Source organism: Taeniopygia guttata, chromosome 30 (assembly GCF_048771995.1).
Source record: "Taeniopygia guttata chromosome 30, bTaeGut7.mat, whole genome shotgun sequence".
Classification (NCBI taxonomy): domain Eukaryota; kingdom Metazoa; phylum Chordata; class Aves; order Passeriformes; family Estrildidae; genus Taeniopygia; species Taeniopygia guttata.
In genome coordinates this window covers 3,423,652-3,431,574 of record NC_133055.1, presented here as the reverse complement: position 1 = coordinate 3,431,574, position 7,923 = coordinate 3,423,652, and positions in this window count along the sequence as shown.

The following is a 7,923-nucleotide window of genomic DNA, read 5'->3' as shown; positions in this document are numbered from 1 at the left end:
TCCAGTTTCCTTGGCTGTCCCTCAGTGAAAAGGCCCTCTGGCCCATGACCGCAGGGACTGTGAGTGGCACCTGGGCACAGGGCAAAAATTGGGGACCGTGGGGAGAAGGGGGTCTCACCTGGCCAGCAGACCCACAGCATAGTGCTGGGTTTCAGCACACAGCAGTGTGTCCCAGCCACGCTTGCGCTCCATAACCAGCACTACATGGTCCCACTGCAGTCGGCAGAGCAGAGCCTTCATGGTCTGCACTACAAACCTGTGTGCAGAGCAAAGCCCAGGTCACACTGGGAGCGCTGGCACTGGCCACAAGGGCACGGGAAGGACGGGGGGACTGGGACCTGTTGGGCTTGCAGCGAAGGCGGTGTTCCTCCCAGCATGCTCTCCAGAATGTAGCAACTTCCTCTGATGGTATCTGCTGTGTGGTGATGACGAGATGGAAGAGCAGAGCCACAAACAGGTGGGAGGAATAAAGGTTCATCGCCTCGTGGCACTTGGGCACCTGGAGAATCACCCAGAGACCCAGAGTTGCCTGCAAGAGAACAGCCCAAAGCAGCGCTCAGTGACGAGGTGTCCATGGGGCAGGGCCCAAGAGCCGACGCAGGGGGAGCAGCGGGCCTGGTGCCCCCTGAGCCTGGCCCTAGCCCAGGTTTCAGCCCAGCAACTGAGGAATGGAGAGGATGGAGAGCTGCTGGCAACCTGGGGGTGAGCAAAGGCCAGTTCCAGAAACTCACAGCCAGGGCAAAGACATCTTCGTTGTCTCCATCAGAGGTGCACATGCTGTGCAGAGGCCAGTTCTCCATCACACAGAGCAGCGTTGGCAGCACCTTTTCCACTGTGGGACTCGATGAGCCTATGGTTCTCCACATCATTGCAGCAGCTCTGTGGGATCAGAGCTCTGTGTCAGGGGCATCTCAGTCACAGCACCATGCCCTGTGCACCCGTGGGGGCCCAGGTGACAGAGCCCCTGTGCCCTGAAGGGCAGGGGGGGAGCGCTGGCAGCAGGCTCAGGGAACAGAGGGGCCCGAGGCTCCTGGGCCTCTCTGCCTGTCTGGCAGAGCCCATTGCACAGGCTGTGCAGGGCCGTGGGCCCTAAAGGCTGCTGAGCCCTGAGCTCTCAAGGCTCGTGGGCCCCGTACCTGTCACACACTGGGGCACAGCGCAGGAGGGTCAGCACCAGGTCAGCAGGGTGTTCTTCAGCCAGCCTCAAAATGTCAATCTGCAGCCAGATATCCACAGTGACTTGGGACATGAGACGCTTGTGAATGTTCCTTACAATGGCTGGCACCTGGAGGAAGCATGGGGAAGACTTGGAGTGCTGTCCAAGGGAACAACTTCCCCAGCTTCCCCTAAGAAGTGCTTCCCTTCCCGCCACACTGTGCTGGCCTCAAAGGATCAGGAGGCCCAGTGACTGTGGCTTGAGGGAACACACAATCCTGGGAGGCCTCCAGGCCTGGCCCCAGGCTGCTTACCTGCTGCTGAGAAGGAACAGCGCTCTCCTTGAGAAAATCCATAGTGGGAGCATGAATCACAGTGGGAGTGGGCATGGTGCCAGTCTTTGAGATGCCCTGAGTCATTCTGGTGTCAGTGTTTGTGATGGCCACGCTCTCAGCCATTGCCATGTGAACAGCCGTCACCCTCTGAGAATGGATTGCATTGTTCCCTGAGTGGGCTGTCGATTCTGGGCTGACATCAGGCTCTGCCTGGAGCTCGGTCAGCCCCGAGCCAGGCTCGGCCGGGCCCTCAGCTGCTGCGCTGCCGGTCTTTCTACGTGGAATGCAGGGGAACTTCCAGAACATCTGCAGGAGAGCAAAGGACAGGGTAGCCAGGGGCGTTCCATGGAGTGCTCCAGGCGTGCTGCTGGGCTGAGCAGTGACAGCAGGCCCAGCTCAGGTGGGGATGGCTGCAGGCACCTTCAGGGTTTTGCGGAAGCGGCCACGGGCAGGTTTCTTCTCTTGTGTGCGGTCCAGGGCTGCATCTGGCAAAGAGCGAGCGCGGCCAGGGCTGAGGGGCTGCGGGAGAGGCCGGAGAACACAGCCCAGCCCTGCACTCCCCAGGCAGGGACAGCCCCGGGATGCCCCAGGGCATGGAGCACGGCTGTGGGGTGTCTGCCCAGGCCCTCTTCCCTCCTGTCCATGGGCACATCCCCAGGGGATGGGATGGGATGGGATGGGATGGGATGGGATGGGATGGGATGGGATGGGATGGGATGGGATGGGATGGGATGGGATGGGATGGGATGGGATGGGATGGGATGGGATGGGATGGGATGGGACCAAGCTGGCCACAGCCATCAGCCCTGTGGCCCAGCTGTGCCACTCACTGTCCTGCAGTGGCTGGAACTGCTCCGGGTTTTCATGCTCCTGGAGGAAGCATGGGGGAGAAATGGAACATTGTCCAGGGAACAACTTGCCCAGCTATTTCAAAGAAGTGCTTCCCTTCTTCCACACTGTGCTGGCCTCAAAGGCTGAGGGGGCCCAGAGACCATGGCTTGAGGGGACACACGATGCTGGGAGGCCTCCAGGCCTGGCCCCAGGCTGCTTACCTGCTGCTGAGAAGGAACACAAGGGTCCTTGAAATAGTCGAATATGAGTTCCTGACTCAGAGTTGGAGAGGGCATGGTGTCAGTATTTGCGATGCCCTGAGTGTCTCTGGTTTTGGCGTTTGTGATGTCCACATCCTCAGTCATTGATGTGAGAAGAATCTTTGTCCGAGTTTCAGTCACTGAGGTGTCAGAGTTCTCTGAGCACTCAGGCAAATCTGGGCTGACATCAGGCTCTGCCTGGAGCTCGGTCAGCCCCGAGCCAGGCTCGGCCGGGCCCTCAGCTGCTGCGCTGCCGGTCTTTCTACGTCGAATGCACGGGAACTTCCAGAACGTCTGTAGGAGAACAAAGGAAATGAAAGCCAGGGATGTTCCATGGAGTGCTCCAGGCGTGCTGCTGGGCTGAGCAGTGACAGCAGGCCCAGCCCAGGTGGGGATGGCTGCAGGCACCTTCAGGGTTTTGCGGAAACGGCCACGGGCAGGTTTCTTCTCTTGTGTGCGGTCCAGGGCTGCATCTGGCAAAGAGTGAGCGCGGCCAGGGCTGAGGGGCTGCGGGAGAGGCCGGAGAACACAGCCCAGCCCTGCGCTCCCCAGGCAGGGACAGCCCCGGGATGCCCCAGGGGATGGAGCACGGCCACTGCGGGGTGTCTGCCCAGGCCCTCTTCTGTCCTGTCCATGGGCACATCCCCAGGGGATGGGATGGGATGGGATGGGATGGGATGGGATGGGATGGGATGGGATGGGATGGGATGGGATGGGATGGGATGGGATGGGATGGGATGGGATGGGATGGGATGGGATGGGATGGGACGGGAAGGGACAGGATGGGGCCAAGCTGGCCACAGCCATCAGCCCTGTGGCCCAGCTGTGCCACTCACTGTCCTGCAGTGGCTGGAACTGCTCTGGTTTTTCATGCTCCTGTGCTGGGGCAGCTTCAGGGCTTTTCTTTTTCTTCCCCCTGAACACTCTGAACAAGCCGAGAAATCTGCCCGCCATGCCAGAGTCTGGTATCGAGGGCACCTGAAAGAGAGATGTCTCGGGAAAGCTCCAAGTCAACAAGTCCTCAAGGACACCTGCAAAAGAGAAGCCTCGGGAAGGCCACGGGCTGCCAAGTCCTGTGGTCTTGCCACGAGGTCACCTGTAGGAATAATGCCTCAGAAAAGCTCCAGGTCAGGCACGAACGAGCGCGCTGTGTGGGGGCTCCTCACGGCACCGCTCTGTCCCGTCCTGTCCGGTCGCCTGCTCTGAGCAGAGTGGCGTGCTCTGGATAGTGCCAGCTCCTATGTCAGCACGTGTCACAAAGGCCATCCTGTCCCGTTCTATGCCATAGTGACCATGCTGCACCATGTCACAAAGGGGCCTTGCACACACTGCCACCTGCCCTGGGGCCACGCCCTGCCCAGCCAAAGTGGCCCAGGTTGGAAGGAATCCCTGGCCCCAAGTGTCTGAGACAGCCCGACAGGATCTTTAGGAACGGCTCAGACCATCAGCAAACGCTGCCCTGCTCTGTGGGCTCAGGGCAGCAGAAGGAGCTCCCAGGGTTGCCGACACAGCCGCGCTGGGAAGGGCACAGAACCTTCCATGGAAGCTGCCACAGCCTCCTCGGGACACGTCCCAGCCCGTGGCCACCCTAAACCCGCGGGTGTGGCACACACAAGGAACTGTGGGCCAGGGCACGAATGCTGCTCTGAGCCCTGGGGCCCGGGGAGCGCTGACACCAGCAGCTGTGGCAGAGTCCCCACCCAGGCAGACCTGCCAGCCCCCAAGCCCTGGCAGGGCTGGTGCCCGTCTCCTGCCCCAGAGATCTGAGCCCCTGGGGGCTTCTGTGCCAGAGGGAGCCAAACCCACGTGCACTGGGGGCTGTGCTCCTGCCTGCAGGGGCTGTTGGCAGGAGCACCTGGAGCAACTGCTGGCAACAATGAGTAGATGGCAAAATGGTTAACCCTGCCCCGGTATAGAGATCTAAGTGGCCAATAAAGTACAGCTCTCCCCTCTTGTTCCCTGCAGCACAATCAGGACCATGAACACAAACAGTCACGGATATTCTTTCTGAGACCCATGAGCAAGGCTGTGCCAAACCACAGATGCTGCCTTAAAACAGACTCAAATTCCAGCCCAGACCTCTCACCTCCCAGACAACTCCTTCCCCAGCACACCTCCAACACCAAACCCTGCAAACACCACAAAGAAGCCCACAACTTCCCACCAGGACCCTCAGCTGTCCCCGTCCCTCTGAAGAGCTTTCCCACCCTCCAGAAGACCCCCTGGTTCCCTGCACGTGCTGTGGGATGGCACTCAGGAGGATCTGCTCCAAGGCCTTCCCCAGCAGCAAGCTCAGGCTGCCAGGCCTATGGATCCTGGATCATCCTTCCCACCGAGCCTTCCCATGCACGGCTCTTCCATTGGCACATCTGCGCTCAGCTGGGACTACTCTGCTCACCCAGGGCTGCTGGTAAAGGATGGAGAGCAGCCTGGCAAGCTCTTTCTCCAGCTCCTTCTGTACTCTTGCGGAAGGTAGAACCTTCCACAGGAAAGCAACTGGTGCCACAAGGAGTGGGTGGCATCAGGCAGCTCTGGGGAAGCCCCTCAGGAATGCTGTATCCTGAGGGAACGCTGTTGGCCTTGACCTGTTGGCACTTGCAAAAGCTTAAAATCAGCTGCCTCAGCTTCCAGGGCCTCTCTTAGCCAGCATCCTGACGTGGATGCAGGACGGCTGCCAGGCCCTGCTGGGACCCAGCGGGACAGGAGCGGCTGTCTCGTGCCCACGCAGCACCCGTGACACAGCCAGGGCCATCCCGAGAGCAGACAGACGCTCACGGGCCAGCAGAGAGGAGCAAGGAGCCCTGGGCTCCTCTCAGGGTATCTCAGCTGCGCTCGCTCCACAACACGCCCCCATTTGAAGGCCTGCTGATGCCCAGCTGCCAGAAATGCCTCCGCTGTGCTCTCCAAGATGCACAGGGAGAGCCAAGGAGCAGGACACCTCGGCAGGCAAGCCTTCCAAGCCTTTTCTGAGGCCAGGCACACACCAAGATCAGCCAAGACTCTCCACCACACTGCCTGGCCCACCCAGCCCAGTCTGTGCTGGCCCTGGGCCACAGCAGCTCCCAGCAAGCAGGAGGCAAATGCATCTTGCCAAGAGCTGAAACACAGCAGACAGGGAAGATGTGAAAAGTGAGTGTGTAAAGGCCTTTTAATTCACAGCTCCCACAGAGAGCTGTGGGGCTCACAGATGGACAGAGATGGTTCTGCTCACCCCTCTGTCCAAAGGGGGAGTAACACACGCTGCTGCAGGTGCTTGGGTTGGTCCCTGCAGGTCCAGGTGGATGCCAAACCTGCTCTTCACAGCCTTCTCCCTTCCCCTGCCCCTCTGCCAAGTGCAGTGGGCCTCAAGGACTGAAAGGAGCACAGAGAGCCAAAGGGGACACTTGCACCTGCCTCACTGGGAGCTCCCTGGGAAGCACTTTCCTTGAGAAGCAAGTCCCTGTCCTCCAAATGCATTACCCGAAATGTGTGGCTTTTCTGCTCAACACCAACACACCCTTAGGAAACGCTGGCAAGGCTGAAAGACTTCATGTCCTTTCAGGACAGGCACTCCAGCTCCAGCTGCTATTCCCCAAGTGCCTTTCCAGGTGGAGGCTCAGACGTGCAGCCCCAGGCCCTCTACAAACACAAGCTGCTCAGTGCCTCTTCACCTGCCTCAACTCCTGCCTGCGCCCACGGCACCAAGACCAGGCTGTTCCCAGCCAGAGCCCAGAGCCCTGCTCCCGCAGGACTCTCTTGCCAGCACCTTCCAGGCCTCTCTGCTGTGCACACAGCGCTTTTCATGCCCGCTCCCAACAGGCTCTGGAAGGCAGAGCACAGCCTGGCTGCCTCTGCCACAGCACAGCCCAAACACAGGCGGAGGAAGAAGCAGCAGGGGCTGTTTTGCGGCCATGCCCAAGAGAGACTGGAAGGGTGCCCTCCCTCTGCTCTCACTTGCTTGGCTTTCTGACTGGCTCTGAGCCTGGGGCTGCCATTCCTCACTTGTGGGCACCAGAACCACAGCCGGGATCCCGGCACTGCCTGACAGCACTCCGGGCACTGGCAGGGTCGTGTGTCCCAGTCTCGGGCACCGCGCTGCTGCTTCCTTTGCCCTCAGGCACACCCAAAGCTCCCTGGTAAGCCCGGATGGTCGCTGGTTCTGCCCTCTCCCTGATCCTGTGCAGGGATGGAGCACTGCTGAGCTTTCAGGAAGCTATTCTTGAAAACTTCTAGCATTCCAAGCTCCTTTGCCCTCCGTGGAAGCTTGCCATGGAATCCCTCACAGCTGCCTTCAGAGCCTACTCAGGTTGGCTCTTCCAAATTCCAGGGGCTCCAGGCTGCACAGCAAGATCTGCAACTCCACAGAGTTGTGGAACTGCACCTTCAGCACAGGCACCTCTCCAGCCTGATCTGCCCTCGTTCCTCTGTGAGTGTGCACAGAACACGGCGTGGAAGAGAACAGCAGCAGGGGCCTTTGTGTCCCAGGGCCCGGGATTTGTGCCGCTTCAGCTCCACAGAGATGCAGGTAAGGGGGATAAACCAAACTCTTTATTAATGGAAGAGAAGGGGAAGGGATGAGATGGGGGGAAAAAGAAGGTGATGGGCAGGGTCTGAGGGCTGGAGGGATGGAGCTGTCAACAGGGAGGGGGAAGGCAGCAGCTATGGGAGCTTGCAGCAGGCACAGCTGTGGCCAGCATCAGGTGTGCCTGGGGCTCCAGTGACATTGAGTCCTGCTGCTCTCTTCACTGTCTCCTGGTACTCTGCTGTCGTTGTTTGACACGGAAAATGAATTTTCTCAAAAGAAAGAGGTCAATTTGGATATTGACCAATTGAAGGTGGAAACGCCTCTGAGAACACAGAGGGGTTAAAAGCAGAATTCCCAGGAGAACTCGCTCTCTTTAGTTCCGGTCAGTGTGCAGTGCAGGGCTCTCCCCTGCCCATCCGTGGCTGGGCGGGGGAGGGGAAGGCACGTGGCCTGACTGAGGTAGGCCAAAGGGTGGAGGGGCCTGGGAACCCCCTGCACATGGAAGGGTGGAGAAAATCTGGGATGTCTCCGTTTCCCCCCAGAGTCTCTCTTTCTCGAGAGAGAGAGAAAGAGACAGCGGTGGTTTTGCCAGCAGTTCACCGCGGGGAAGAAGAGCTGGGGGGGGCCGCAAGGTGCCCAGCTGCCTGTGGGAGTGGGAGCCTGGGCAGCGAGCCGTCTCTGGGAGTCGGGACTTTTAACCCTTCCTGAGAAATGAAAGCTTTGTGAAATTTTTCTCCTCCTCGGTTTGAAAGAGAGGAAGAGAGACGGCTTGGACCCTGGGATGTTGGAAGGAGAAATTTTAGGTGGGAGGAGATGATGGAGTGGCTTTTGGCTGGAC